The sequence below is a fragment of the Oreochromis niloticus genome, linkage group LG3 (assembly GCF_001858045.2).
Source record: "Oreochromis niloticus isolate F11D_XX linkage group LG3, O_niloticus_UMD_NMBU, whole genome shotgun sequence".
Lineage (NCBI taxonomy): Eukaryota > Metazoa > Chordata > Actinopteri > Cichliformes > Cichlidae > Oreochromis > Oreochromis niloticus.
The window spans coordinates 19,017,178-19,033,367 of record NC_031967.2 but is presented as its reverse complement, the minus strand read 5'-3'; the positions used below and the strand labels follow the sequence as shown (position 1 = coordinate 19,033,367).

Genomic DNA, 16,190 nt, shown 5'->3' with positions numbered 1-16,190 from the left:
TACACTGTGCTGATACAGTTCTATATAAAATGAATAGAAATGTTATGTCAAACAGCCTGTTCAAATCTGCATACAAAGAAAAAAAAAACGCAAATTGCTGGATATGTATGCTAAACGGAGAGTGGGTGCAGCAAACGGGATGCACAACCCCTGGTTAGCATTGATTCTGGGACGCTACAAGTGCAATTCTGCAAATTACAGAAATGCATCTTCCATTTTAAAACTCCTTTAAGTTTGCTTCTTGTTTTCAGGGTTTTCAACAGAGCAGACATGCCAATGAGAGATAAATGAGGTGATTTAGCGTGGCAGTCAGATATAATAATGATGTCATTTGGGAAGCACTGCGTTCATATCCGTGTATGGTAAACGAACATAGTAATGAAAAGGACAAAAATAGACAATGTCTCGAATGTGATGAGGGGAGGATGGCTGGGGAGATGACACTAGCCAACTGCTGTAGAGAGAAACTCAGCTCTTGTTAACCTAAAATATGCTGAATGCTTCATTCTTCAAACAAACTCACTCCTTTGATCATGTCGAGGTCCTTGGATGTACAGAGCAACAACAGTAAACATGCTAATTTATTCCGAAGAAAAGGTTGTAGCATGTATTTACAATTAAATGTGAATTACCACAGGGAATACCACCTTTCGCTAACGCACAATTCCATCCCTCGCTCAGATAAAATTATAATGTCCTCTGTGGCAGTTAAACAAAACTCTGAAAATCTGAAATAAGCTTGTGTTCACATAATGGAACAAACACATAAAGAGCCCCGCTGGTTTGCCTTTGTGGCCTTATCTGACCAAGGCCAGCTCACGGCACGTCATGGGAGACTATGCGTGAGAGAGATCCAGTGTATCACATCTCGGTGACTGTGGGGAGTCAGTATCACACCAGATCTCCAGGTCATTTACCAGGGTGGGTGGTTTCATTAGTCTTCTTTGCAACAATACTCGCTGATTGCCATCTCGCTTCACGGTGATTTATAATTCTAGGCCTCTGGAGTTTGCAGAAATACCTAAAGCAACTGCTCAAATAAGATAAGAAGGGTTCTTTATGTATGGTGTTGTCTGTGGCGTACATCAGACGGGGAGAGGGAGAGAGAGAGAGAAGCCTCGGGGAGACACGTTACTTTATTTTTTTGCAAGCATTTACAGTTCTTGCCAGAGATGCAAGAATACAAGAAGGGCTGTTATTTCTAACTTCTGCAACAAACACTGGCTGCAAATGAATGAGGCAGTTGTCAGGTTCAATTTGGTTAACGCGCGGCGTTACGCCACCTTTAGAGGATTGCACAGCATCCGCGAGAATAAAGCCAAACCTTAGACAAAAGGGCGCAATCATGGTACTTCTGTCATTTCAGAGGGAAAGATTCTGTCTTCATCATTGTACAATTTACATAAAATTGCACAACCTTAAACACGAACAGATTGAGAGAGGAGGAAAGGGAGGTGGGGAATCGCGCAATGGGCTTCAAAACCAAACAATTAGAGTGGAAATATGAAAAAAGAAACCCATTCAGCGGTGTAATGGTGTTAATTGGATAGCCAAAATTATATTTAATTACTCAAGGAACCCTTTCCTAGGAGGAACCAAGCATTAGCAACCCATTTGTTTTGTCGATGCCGTTCAGTTAGCTGTAAGAATTTAACCTACAGGCTCAAAGGTTCTGTCGTTTTTTTAAGGTTGTTTTAATGACTTATGTTATATTTGATACGCAGTTAACTTCAAGCTGCTCTACCTTTACACCGAGACAGTCGCTGAGAGCAGAGAGCCATAAATTATGCACAAGAATTTTATTACTGCCGCAAAACAGCTAATGGTCCATGCATTTTCCCAGATTAACACTGGCACTGCTTATTGCTTCTCTGTGACTGTACACACATTCAATTCAGCTTTAGATTGTGCCCCTTTAGTTGTAAAGGCATATACATGTACTGTGCATATACATATAATGGAAAATCGGTGTTTGGTTTCATTTGAATGAGAATATCCATATATGGTTACTTAACTCATCTATTTCCCGTCTTCTACATGTTCTTACCTTTACAGGAAGACAAAATCATGAGATAATCACGAGGCCATGTGGAGCCTCATTATACCCCTTGAATGTGCCTCAGGGGCACCGAATCGCTCCCCGTTCACTCACTGTCAGAGCTCTCAAAGCAGATGAGGAAGATGCCCATCAGTACGGCATCACATGCCGCTCCCACATATATAGGTTTGCGGCAGGGTTACACTGGCTTCCTTATTAAGTTAGCCACATGTCTCGGCACGTTAACTCACTATCTACGCGAACGGCTCATTATGGTTATGTAGGGCAGCGCATCGCTCAGTCCCTCTTGCTCCCCTCCCGATCAGAGGGGACAGGACAGGAATTAGTCTGACCCTCAGCTGTGTGGATGAAAAACATAGCCCGAGGCACGTCTTATAGTCTGACTCGGCCTTTACCGACGACTGAGGAGTGGACCGCTCGTAATGTGTACTGTAGGAGAATTAGACGCTGCCTTATTTACAATTCGGTATCCTGTATGATTGCACTTTGCCCCCAAGACAGGAAATTATCCTCTGATGAAAAACAACAGCCTTCAGCCCAGAGCCCTGAGTGGTTAACAGTAATTGGTGTTTTTCTTATTATGTCACAATTGATCAAATGCATGCTTGAACATGGTTCAAAAATAAAGCTTAGAAGGAAGGGCTGGAACTTGTAATAGACATAGTATATAGTCTCAGACTAGTCTGCTTAATTACAACAGTCTGAAAGTAAAACTTATTCAGCAGAAACAGGGATGATGTGCAAGCAACAGCTAGTTTTTGTTAGCAACCTACAAACCAAATGAAAATGTACTAAAGAGAACTGAACAGTGTGTCTGACATTGTTATGAATGCATGATGCCGGAGTAATACGCATCTGTAAGTCATCAAAACACAACTATAGTGTGAATATGAACACACACTCATGGTTTACATATGGCAAATATTCAATGCTATTTGCCACCAACGAGTTAGAAAACCTCCAACCCGAGAAATGATCATCATTTAAAAACTGCATTTACTCAGGTTAACGTGTAAGTGTGATATTCCAAAATAAGGAAGGGGACAAACATTTCTTACAGCACTATTTATAGAGAGATTTTTTTTAATTTGTTTTTAATTTCAGCATGCTGGCAAGTTTCATTTTTTTAACTGACACCAACGATAACATATAGCTCAGGCTGAAAAGGATTCGGTTATAATTTTTAAAAATGCATTTTTAATTTGTGGAGATATTCCTCAAAAAGAAGCCAACTTGCTGTATTTGTTTGTTCTCAGCTATTTAATCTAAAATACAAAGGTAGTCAGTAAGTGCAGACAGGATGTAGAAAGAGATATCATACACTATTTCTCAAATATTCGGTTCTTTTTACCAGCTCCATCAAATCTTAAAAACTTTACCCCAATGTTCCAATAGAGTATATATATATATATATATATATATATGCAGATCCCAGATTACAACTTTAGTTTTTGAGCTCCACTATCCTCCTTACTCCTAGATGTCATCAATCAGGACAAAAGTGAACTCATCTAGGCTGCCTGTTTAAAATGAATTGCCTGGATCACCAAATAAGCACAAAAGAAAACTGACTGTGTTACATTAAAAGTTGAGCAATTAACACATTTTATCTCAAGGTTGCACAGAATGTCTAAAGCCTGACAATAATGCATTCAGTAGCTGTCAGTATATGTTTTTATATTCAAAAGATGTGAGTATTAAAGCTATTTGTCGCACTTTTAAAAACTTGCATGCAGTTGAAAAAACAAAGAAAGAGTTCATGATCAGTTTGTGTTTCAAACACTTAAAAAGTTGGATGCTCGCTCGGTGGATTTAACGTTTTTGGAAAATCCTGGCGGTACTAGCAGGCATAGCCTTGGCATGTTGTATATAACAACCCTGCATAACAGGTCACTCAGATACCTCATGCTGACACACAGCCTGCCTACTTCTTTGACGCAGACCATGATTCATTACTGAGATTCTCTAACTGATGTGCAAGGTCGACTTTTCCATGCTTTTTTTTTTCTTTTTCAGAATATAACTTTAAGATTAAGAAAGCTGGAAAAAATGCCGTCCAAGTCTTGCTTGAAAAGAATTCAGGAAGAACAAATGTATGCTGGAGGTGTACTCTCAGCGCAGATTAAACATTATATGTGAGACTAACTCTGTAAGAGAAGTACATCGTCCTTGCTTTAACCTCTGCCATTGTCTTATGCCACGGTTGAAGTTCATGCATCATTTAGTTATTAAAGAATACTTTACAACCGGCCCACTTCAGATTGGATTTTCAGCTTAAGGGATCCTTTTCGTTCAATCTACCTAAGCTCCTAACTGAACCTGACAGCCATTCGGGAAGAGCGGGAGGACGTGTCCACAGTTTGAGTTTAAAAGAAAACAGCCAACCTTATTTCACTGTACATTAAACCAATTAAAGGGGTGGGGAGGGAGGAAAGGGGGGTGCGATTAAATGTTAGAAAGATTTAGCCAAATCCCGTCACGGCTGCATGTTTTACGGTGGTTCACATGTATTAATTTTTTATTTTTTTTGGAGCGAAGACCAAATGAATCTGAATGTCACATGCTGATACTAGCGGCCGCCTACAGTTTGGTGCCGGGAAAATTCATTGAAAGAACGCAGACAGTTGCAAAAATAATGATGTTCATGAATAATGATAGAGGAGGTCTCAGAGGCTTCACACACACATTTTTAGTGCCAGGCAGCTAGAAACTGGCAGGATGAGGCTTATCGGGCGTGTGCCACCAGATTCTTGGGGGAAAATACTACAAATCCTACTTGGCGGGAAAACAGTTGTGAGTGCGCGTGTTTGTGCGTGCGTCTGAGTGTGGAACATGGGCCTCCCCAACAGCAAGTCCTGAGGGTTTATGGGTACAACGTGTACGCATGAGCTTTGGCATACCAGCAATATACAGTGAGTGGTGAATAAATGAGAGCGAGAGAGAGAGAGAGGGAGACAGCGGGAGGGGAAGAGGAAAATACAAACTAATCCTCTGGATGATTTGGCATCACAAGTTCGGGGACAATAACAGCCACGGGGTTTTCTGACCCGGGATGCAGGCACCGAAGAAGTCCCACACCAGCACCAGCACCCAGGGCGATACATGGAAAGGGCATCTCTGTACAACATACTAGAGGCCAAGCAAATCAAACACAAACACGAAGAGCGAAAACACAGGAAGAAGGAGAAACACAATAAACAAGTCAACTCTGTCATATTCCAGGTGGAGATAGTTAATGTCGCTCCACCTCTGCTGAATCACTTAGGAGGAGAGCATTACAGGAGATCGGGGTATTAACCCCTGTGGGCATAGTGACAAGCACAGCGTCAACGGGATCATCACAGCAATGCAAAATCAAACAGCGTCTTGGTTTGTTGTTTGTTCTTGAAAACACGTCGGACGAGCGAAGAGCAGCGTCTGCTTGACCTTGATTTGAACCTGGTGCGTTTGACGCAGCATTTGTAACCAATAATGGCTCCGCGGACTCACGTTCCTATCTGAACTGGAAAGACGTTCAAGTTTTATCCCTACTGACTTTACGTGGGCGCTTAGATACACATACAGGAATTTTAAACATATAATGCCCCAGATTTCACGAATCCTGTAAAGAAAAGGCAGCTGAGCAGACACAGGGGATCGTATTTCTTATTCGTCTGTTTTCTTCCTTTCTGTCTCACGGAGGATTCTGCAGGTTTGAATTATTAATTCTCTCTCTGCATTCGATTTGTATGGCTTGTCACTTTTATGAAATTATATGTGGAATCTCTCATTCTTCTGAGCACATTTTTTTAAATTCAATATCCACATTTCACCTTGCTAGAAATTCAAAAGCTTCGGCAAGTGCTATATACTGAAGTCGTACTTTGAATTGAAAAATAAATCTAATTTTTAGACACCTATCTCCAAGGGGATGTACAATTATTTTAAAAATGCACAGGAAAAAAATTTTTTTCTTTCAAAGTCCAACATAATTAGCCAGATCCAAATATTTTTTCAAATAATCACTGAGGCACCATTGAGAGATAAAATTGTCATGTTTTTCAGCTTCAATAAAGTGATGAGTGTAGCTGTTCCTTTAAGTGTTACGATCAAGTGTATTGTCCACAGAAAAAGCAGCTTTATAAGATTTAAAAGATCCCGTGGGAAAACTTTCACCACTGGATGTCAGCTGATTGGAGTAATCTGAATCATGTTTTATTACCCAAGTGTGTAATCCTAGCTAGGGTGGCCGCTGTAAGACAAACAACTCTGGTCGGCCTTCATCTCTAGTGAGTGTAGGTTTTCAAGCTGCTGTTTACCTCAGCTGTCAATATGCTGGGTGTCCACGTCTATTTACTCTGAAGGAAGTTGTAAAACTTTCTGAAAGAAGCCCGATACAAATCCAAGAAACAGTGAAGCTCACTTTTGCCAGATGACAGTAAAGTGAGCTGTTGAGGAAAATCCTTAACTTTTCTGTCTTTCAGTGCTGCTGTTAGCTAGCGTTAGTGAAGCTTTCCTTGAAGTGAACTTGGATACTTAGCAAATAAACTCTCATGTGAACTAAGAATGTAATCAAACTGTTTGTCGTTGTTCATCCGGTGTGTTTTTAGCTGTCTAGAGATAGCAGTTACTTTAAAGAATTAATGATAATACTTGTTTTCAATAAAAGCACAAGGTAAGGGTCAGTCAGTGAGCTTCCTGATGGGGAGAGACAAGTGCCATCGGATGGCAGGATAACTAACATTAGTTGCAGCACGGCTGAACTTACTGAGCTACCAAAAAGTTGTATTTTATATAGTGAAAAATTAATTTTCCTGACAGTGATTCTTTTCTCAAGCATTATTATTAGTGTCACACACAGGACACCATGAGCCTGGGGGCTGAAGTGTACACACTGTCAGTTATCAAAAAATAGCTTCAAGAACTGTGCAACTAAAAAGCTGTAGAGGAACAGAATGGCAACAGAGTCGAGTCAATTTAAAAACAATGGACACAGCACTGCAGCATATTAAAAAAGATGAGCGTCTTAGTCATGCACTAGAGGCTTGAATTTTTAGAATCAGCATGGAAACTGGCAGGAAACCAACATGAGGACTTAAAAACAGACGTCGGGCCTTGGAGTTCTGGATCAGCTGTAGTTGGTTTATAACATGTTTAGGCAGACCAGATAGCAGATCGTTTCAGTAGCCTTTTTGGTATGAAAGAACATATCAGTTTCTCTTTGTCACTAAGGGAGAGAAATGGTGCTGCTCTTGTGATATTTCTGAGGTAATAAAAGTCAAATTTTGAGACAAACCCACACATAACCCTCGAAGTTCAGGTCTGAGCTCTCTGGCTTTTTGGCCTGAGGTGAGTCCACTGTCCACTCTCGGGATGCTTACGTAAGACATTGTGAGATTAGAAAAAATATATGGTTCTGAAAATAGCGTGAATAAGTACCTTATTTCTGTGACATCTGAGCTCTGCTGTGCTATAGTGTCGTGTAACATCATCATCTGCTATAGCAAAGTTATTCTTAAAGGATTCAGGTGTCATTATTCTGGGTGTGACTGTGGGGTTTTTGAAATTTTGAGATTGAATTCTGTATTTGTTAGATGCTAAAAAGTTTAAAAATAAATGGTAGAGTTTGTGTCCTCAGTGTTTCACATACATAACTAGGGTATTTTTTTTGGAAAAAGAATAAAACTCTTGGGAGATAACCAATTAAAATCCATACCAGAAGGGGGAGCTGTGTTGGACGGTTCATGCCTGTTACTTACGGGCATTCAGTCAGACAGGAAGTCGGACTTGATCACCCTGTGGACCAAATCACCTGAGACAGCCAAGCTTGAATGAAGTGAAAGGGTGTATGTGATGAGCTAGAGAGCAGTAGAGCATGTCAGCATTTTAAACAGCAAGGTATATAAGTGCAAGCTTTCTGCAGTATGAAACCAAACCCTCATGTCCTCAGCCAACAGTGGGGATTGATTCAGCGCTGAAAGCCTAGCAGCTCTGAGTCTTCAAGGTCCTTTAATAATTGGATAAGGTCACGTTTAAGCAGTTCAAACTGTTGATTTGTGCCATTTGTTCCCAAGCAGAATACAATGTGCTCCAACTTTGGATGGTATAATCTTCGGGATTTTGCTGGCAATTTACTGGACTCTTGGCCTCGGAAAACACAACGTTTTCTCTGACTTCTTCCTGACATTTCTATGAAATCTCGTATAAAGTCGTATGGGTGAGCTGGAACTGGTTTCTATGTCACAGGACAGCAGGGCTGAGGAAATGCAATATGGAGCGGAAGCAGCACAGTAACCGACACCCTGGAATACTTTCACACAGTCTGAGTCACTGCCTAGGGGAAGAAAGGCTTCCTTCTGAGAGTCCACCCAACTGATTACCATGCTGAGGGAAGCTGGAGGCGTCCCCTTGGAAGAAAATCCTGCTCATTCCAGATGCTAAATTTGTTGGCTAGCTGGATGTCCGAGGAGGGTGACAGGGAGTCTTTTTTGCTGTACGGACAGCCGTCCATGGTGGAAGTTGCTTCAGGGATCTCCAGACTGTGACACCCCCACACTGGCAAAAGCCAAGTCAGTTAGCAAGTACAGAACTCCTCACATGTGCACGGTTGCTGCTTAGGTGTATGCTCACAGTTGACTTTGTGGACAAGAAGTGAACAGTGAAATAACTTGTTGTTTTGATTCTTTTTGCTCGTGACCCATCCTGTTATTAGAGTCTAAAAAAGATGCCACTGAAGCCTAATCTCTCTTTTTAATACTCAATCTTTAGCCAGTACCTCCTGAAGACAGTGTACTAATAGTCCTGTCCACCATTAAATCACAATTCATTTAATGATTAGAACTGTTAATAATCACACCGTAATTTGTGCATTTATCAGTGCAACACTCAGCATCTCTACACTACAACAACATTCTGCTGTGCTGGCATCCTACAAGTATTTCCTTTGATCGACGGAGAGACGGTCATCTGTTTTCGATTCAAAACGTCCTTGCTGACTGTGGATATTTGGATAGAGAAAATAAAATCCATTCAGCACTCCTGCTAATGCATCTTTAGCATCGAGGCTCAACAGACGGATTGAGACATTGCTTGCCGGTACTTCAGGTTGTCTTTTTCACAGTGTGTGCTCTCAGTTTTCACCTATTATGAATACTGAAACTGCATTTTTGAATTGCCTTGGTGGCCCCTACCGCCCTCTCATATAGGCTCAAGAGAGGAAGGCATACTTAGAGACCTGAAATACTTTTAGCACTAATGTGCTGTTCAGTGAACCGTCACAGTGCCAAGATTGACACCATTTTTTACGCAGCCCCCCATTAGTGTCACTCAGCCTCCACCGTGGCACATTAAAATAAACTAATGATGTTTCTTCACCAAATGTCTTATGGAGTATTAGTCAAGAGAGTGGCTGCTCTGTACTTACTGCACTTTCCCCATAAAAAGTAGTACAAAAGAAACTCCGTGCTGTGTCAGAAATGTAATGCGGTTACAGTTATGTTACATGCAAAATTCTCGCAGCGAGATTATTTTTGGCAGCGAAAGTCAATTGATGCGACTCTCAGAAGTAACACAGAATCATTGAGATGACACAAAGGGAAAACCTCCATTTTCCTTAACCTCTGTTCCCATGGTTGCTTTATTTAGGCTGTGTAGCGATGCAAGGATAGAGGATCAGTGTCAGCGAGGCGAATATGAAGCTTAGTTCCAGCCTCGGGCTATCCCCACTGCTCTGGTGGCCTGCATAGAAAGCATCTCAGGGCCCTTTTGCATGGACACCCTTTCCCCCCCACAAACCTCTCTGGACACCACTCTGGAACTACTGAAGGGGAAACTGAAATATGCTGCCTTTCCGCAAGGTCGGGCTTAGGCAGGACTGACACCTGCTGCTGGCCATGTTTAACCTGGCATCCAGAGCCTGTGTAAGCCCCGTCTTACTACTCTGTTGTGTAAGGAGCCTGCTGTCATTGCAGTTTATTTTATAGTTAACCCCTATTGATAGCAAAGTCTGATTGGTATCTATTTTCTGCAGGAAATGAGTGACTGTAGCTTATTACACCTACGGATGTACAGGAAATATTTCAGACCTCTATAACAACATCTCTGAAAAATGTTCTGTGCTGTACCACCTTTTACCTCACTGTGTACTATCCCTCAGCGTGCACACACGTTCTCACGGAGCAAAATGAAATTAAATCTGTACTAAAACAGATTTTTTTCCTTTCAGGTCTGCCCTGCCTTATCATTTATTCAAGTTCCTGCGTAACCAGTTTCTCTGTTAGTCAACAAATTAAATGGATGCTCAATGCAGTAAGCCATTACCTTTTTAAGCAGGGGTTACGGCATGAAATGAAAGCATATTACGTCGGGTTTGATGGAAGTTCAAAGCACACCTTGACTCTTTTAATGAGAAAACAAGCTTGAGCTGGTGTACTCGCCAGGGCCCTCCATGTTATGAATAGCTTGGTCGCCTATACATTACAGCAAGAAATTCAACATGTCTGCCAGGGGTACTTGGGGAAATCACATTCCTTGGTGTGTGGGAGTGTTGCTTTTTATTACCTGCCTCAGAGCTTCAAATCCAATTCCATCTCCTCACTTCTCCCTGGGCCTTCCTCTGTCAGTGCTGAGAGAACATTGGATAGGCGATGAAGCAGCCTTATGGATGGAACGGCTATAGCCTGCAGGTGACTTTAAATTAACACCCTTCATTAAGAGCATCCATCACATGGGATCCATAGGGAATCACCACGGAACACCCATGACACATAAGTAAAGAGCTCATAGGAAAAAAAAAGCACTAATGCTGAATATTTCCACATCAGTCTTCAATGAAATAATCCACCTGTCTGACAAGAATTTCCACAAAAGGTTATTCTGGGTACAGTTGGAAGATGTCACGAGTTCTTATTTTTCTAGCTTTGCCTGGTTGTAAAACAAGGCAGACTTTCCAACCAAGGGTTAGGAGAAAGTCTCAACCTTACTGTGACAATTCAGTGCAGGAATGGAGAAGGCCTGAGCATAAATTTACAAAAGCCATTTTTTTTTACAGCACAGCTGCATCCTTTATGAGGTAGAGAATGCCTAACCAGCCATCCACGGCAGAAGACAGGCCAGGCATCCACGGTGACAGCAAAAGGGTGCTTCGTTTACATTCAGGGCGACTTAGACGCTATTCCCTTTGCCAACTTATCCTGCTGAAACAGCGGCCACACTTGGCCGACAGAGCTGTGATTTTTCAGCGGCCTGGAAGCTCCGGGGCTAGTGGAGGCTTTAGCAAGGGGAAGAGGCGAGAAATCTGGGCTGCCGAGCACACCACTGGGCCGAGATCCCTGAGTTGAATTTCTGAAAGGCTCATTATTCTGGATTGGAGAGAAAGTGGCATTGAGGGGTGGAAGGGGTGAACAGGAGCTCAAGGCAAAGTGTCCGTCAGAGCTGCTGTGGTGCGTTTAGACACATCACCGCTGGGACAAATGGGGATCAGGGGTTGGACTGAGATCATATGACTCACCCGATTCAACACCACGGTGTTTCACTGTACAGACGGTGTAAGTCGTGTAATTGACGCCCTGTGGACTAGCTCGCGTTTTTCCCTCTTTCCTGTCCCGATCAGCCAAACTCAGAATCATAAACAAAAACAAAGTGCTCGTTTGAACGTGCTTAATAAATAAAGACGACTGCCGACGGCGCCGCTGTGACATAATATCAAATCCAAATTAAAACATAAGAGAATGCTCTTTACTCCCTTTTATTTGAGTCCAGTCTCGGTGCAGCAGAATACATTACTATCTCAGCTTAGCACGCTCATAACTGACATCTCACCAATCTACATTCAAGGGCTTCAAAAGGGAATAAAATTATGAGGAAATTACAAGGCAAGTGAGTTTTGGTCCCATATGGGGAATTAAAACTTATTATCTGTGACAACCTGTCAGCCAGTGAGAACTCAAACATGAGCACAAAGCTCCGAGAGCCGCAGAAGGGAGCAGGGAAAAAAAAAGAATGATAAAAGAAAAGGGGAAGGAAAAGAGAAAGGGGCAGTTAGAGACATCATTTCTGCGCAGATAAAGCACCTCCCGGTAGGCTGAACAGTAAATGTTTTCGACGACTGTGATTTGACAAGCTTGATCTCAATGTACAGTGTGGTCATATCGGTTTTTTTTAGATCTCACGTTTTGTGTTGTATCCTGTGTGGAGTGGTCCTGGTTTAAACGATACACTGAGTGCTTGCGGTTTCTTAAAGCGGACGGCTCAATCTAAAGTAGGAGCTGGATGGTTACACGGTGCAGTTATTCAGGGGAATATGTGCTGGTGATATTGGGAAAGTTAACAATAAAGGATAGGCTAAACAAATCATATATCTCCTGCCATTTAACAAGTTCAAGCATAGCCCTTCACAGTCACTTTAACCAGTTCAAGGGAATTAGAATACTCTCTGGAGTCGGCAGTCAGATGCAATTAGAGGGAATGATGGCAAATTAGACTAAATGATCACGCTGTCTGATTTAATGGGCCCGAATTGGTGCTAGCTTACACTCCCATAGCCATGATGTCATCACCAGGAATCCCAAGAGTGCAAGTCAAACATTTTTACTTTAATGTTCCCTGAGGAAATCCTCCATTCTTATTTGGTCCACCACCCGACCCTCACATCCCACCTGGGAATGCCGAGAGAGCCGCATGAAAGTAGAGCAAAGCCTCAAATCTTCAGAAGGAAAGAGCTTCTCAGAAGCTGCTCCAAACATCCGAGAGCTACCAAGTTAAGGCAACTTCAGAAAAGGCCTCCAAAACTTGGCTACTGCTTGGAGTTTCCTTTTGTTTTTTTCTTGCAGAACAGAAAACTGTTTTGCATGCGGTGGCTTTTACGACCAGCTGCGTGCTTTGCCACGGCTCGCCCTGCATATGCGAACAGAATTACGAGTCTACGGTGCGCTCCGGCAGCCACAAGTCTTCCTGTAAAATAATACAGTGGCAGGGGAGGGGGAGGACGGGACGGGGAGGGGGTGAGGTGGTGGGGATGAGCTGAATTTTGGTTGCTCATTCCTCGGCTTTGTGTCATCCTGCTGACATCTGCTACATTTGCATGGCAGCTGGAGATCCTTGGATTAAGCGCTTACAAGAGTATTGCCATATCTCATTTAACAACATAATCATCTTATGAGGGAAGCGATGTTTCATCCCCGATGCTTTACAAAGCTTGGTGTGCAGCTTCCACTTACTCTCTCTCCCTTTCTGCCTCTCGTCTCCCTCTGTCCCTCCTCTCTTTCCTCGTCTCTGTTTTCCTCCCAGCCCTTTTCCCTCCAAGCTGTCTCTCTTTTGATGCTTGTAACTTGCTGTTTGGGGTAATCTTGCTGTACAGGACGTAATGTGTGCGCGGACGAGTGTAGATCACATTACTTACCAGACAAGTCCTTCACTTCTTCTTTTTTTCCCCGCCACTCCAAGGCTATCTGGTCCGCAAAAGCTCAATCAACATTTCGCCAAGGTCTCTGAAACAACAACAGCAACAAAAAAAGAATGAGCCACATCAAAACACCAGCTCCAAGGGATGTCTGAGCTCTAATGCCACCTCTTGTGGGCAAACAAGAGGTCAGTAAAATAAAAACCTGGAAAAACAGTGTCTTTGGGTCTGTTATCTTATACTACTAATGCTAAAACGGACACTATTAACCATTTTATTTTTGATGAAAGTCTTTTAAAATGCCGTCCACATATTTATAGGATGTTCCTACAATGTTAAGATAATCCTTATACACTTCAGGTTCGTCCTCATTTATATTCTTCATTTCAAGTGTTGCTTGGTTTTAAAAACTGGGCACGGCTAACGTTTGGTTCATAATCCCCAGTGGAAGAGGATTATTGATTTTGGTAAGGCCTGAATTTTTCTTAATGCTAACATAAGGTTGACAAAATGAGCAGGTTTTAATCATTGCACAACAAAAAAATAAAAATAACCATAAAGGGAGAAAAATACTTCCATATCATCCCAGAAGCAAAACGTCAACATTAGCTCCTAATAGCCTGATTACTAACAGGAAAAATGACTGTTTTTTCTCCTCCACTCCATTTGTTTCTTGATGTTTTCGTTTTAACAGCATTTAGCGGAAAACCCACCAACAATTTAATTCAGCTCAATTTTATTTATAGTTCCACTCAACAACAGTCATCTCAAGACACTTTGTATTATAAAGTAAAGACCCTACAATATTAGAAAGAGAATATTACATAGCCGTGATAATAATGAATAGTTCCATGTCCGACAAGAGGCGCAGGCTAAAGAAACAGGTCATGCACCGTGAACGTGACAGAACAGTTTGGGTTAGTGAAGAATTCTTAGTATTGGTGGCTTTGTCTGAAATGTCTAAATCCTGATGAATCCTGAGCGTTTCTTGTTTAGCGTATGCTACTACAGCGGTCCCCAACCCCAGGGCCACAGACTGGTACCGGTCTGTGAGTCGTTTGGTGGCGGGCCGCGAGAGTTGAGGCTCGGGTGTGAAATTTAGGGTTTTCAGGGTTTTTATTGGTTTTTAGCATTATTTTTTTAATCGTTTTTATTTATCTTATTCCCTTGGTGTTTTCCTGTGTGTTATGAATAAATCTTCTTTTTTTGGTACCGGTACTGGTTTTTTTGTTGTATTTATCCGCGACACCTTAAAGCCCGATCCGTAAAAATATTGTCGGTATTAAAAGGTTGGGGACCGCTATGCTACTACACTGTACACACACACACAAATGCAACATTCACAAGTAAGCGCTCCCCTAACACAATAAGGGTTTTGTCCATTCAATAATACAAGGCACTTTACATTTGAAATTACTGCTTGAGTTGGATTATCTGCCGTGTACGGTGCAATATTTACGTGGTTCTGAAGAAAACTTCTTTCAACTCACTGATCGGTTTGCTAAAGTCTCACTCGGTTGTTCTGATCCAATAACCTTCAAGTTCAGATGTCTCTGTGTTACCCTCGGCTTATTTCAACCATCCTAAACATTTACAAAGTGGACTGTTCGCCTTTCAGTGGCTAACAGAAGACATTAAATAGTCTTATCTGTATATGATGGGTAAAAATGTTCTTCTTCTTCCACAGGAGATTTCAGAGGGTGCAGACTTCTCACATCGCCTGGGATAGATTTTAGAAGCGGCAAAGTGAGAGAATAACTCTAATGTGTGTGCAAGAGGGGCTCTGTAATTGAAAAGTTGCATTTAACAACATACAGCTGTCTCTCTCTCACATACATCCAAGTGCAAGATTTGAAGTTTCACGTACATGAATTGTGTAATAAACACAAGCTACAAACTCAGTTGTATTTGCCTGATATACACAAATTCTCTTTGTTCTCTTCTTCATTTAAAACAGAATCAAATCCCTCTTGGCTGTCATAGCAACATAATACCAAACATGGGGAGAGATGAATAGATGGTGAATATCTCGGTAACCTATGACCGCTGTTTGCAGTGTTCATTTTGTGCATGTAAATATCTGCAGTGAAACTACTACTTAATTATACTCACACATGCCACTAAACCAAGTGTTAATTATCAATTAGTAAATACACAATTAAATTACATCTAAGTTCTATAAATGGTAAAATAACAGAGAGCAGGGTGGGGGTCATGATTTAATGACCTAACGTGAAACATTCAGTTTTATAGTCATGCTATACTTTTAACAACTACATTTTCAGATCATTTAACCAAGTACTGCAAACATTAATTTAAAAGAAGCGAAGGGATCCACTGGCTGCAGGGCACATGTGTCCCCTTTGTCCTCTGGTTAATCCACCTATAGCTGCACTGATCACAGACCAAAGTCAGCTTATAAGAAGGATTACTTGTTATGGTCTGTCAAATCAAACATACTTGTAATAAAGTGTTTTCAGATTGTCACCTGTGAAGTGTTGCCATTTGTTTTAATGGAATATCAAAAAGCAGCAGAGAAGTTTGGCCTTTTAAATACAGCAGGAAAGGCCAGAAACAAATTCTGAGCAAGATGGCAGTGCAGGTGGTGTTAGTATTGTAATGAGTATGTTAGTAGTGTTCATGCAGTGCTTTATGTGGAATATATACAAATAGAGTTTGCAGCTAAAGAGTGTGACGTCTTACAGCGGGGATCAAAATGAAGGACGTCCTGTAATTTATAAGAGAAAGCATAAA

General features: G+C 41.6%; 1 long non-coding RNA gene across 2 annotated transcripts in view; it reads right to left on the bottom strand.

The window, feature by feature from the left end:
- The window catches only part of LOC112846493 (uncharacterized), a 48,202-nt gene extending 33,155 nt beyond the window's left edge, over positions 1 to 15,047 (bottom strand). For both annotated transcript variants that reach the window (XR_003219497.1, XR_003219496.1), the window contains exons 1-3: positions 14,896 to 15,047; positions 13,437 to 13,524; positions 10,598 to 10,661 (exon numbers count right to left, since the gene is read on the bottom strand). This is a non-coding gene — a long non-coding RNA (uncharacterized LOC112846493). The remainder of the gene's footprint in view (positions 1 to 10,597; positions 10,662 to 13,436; positions 13,525 to 14,895) is intronic.
- Positions 15,048 to 16,190: the final 1,143 nt, after the last annotated feature.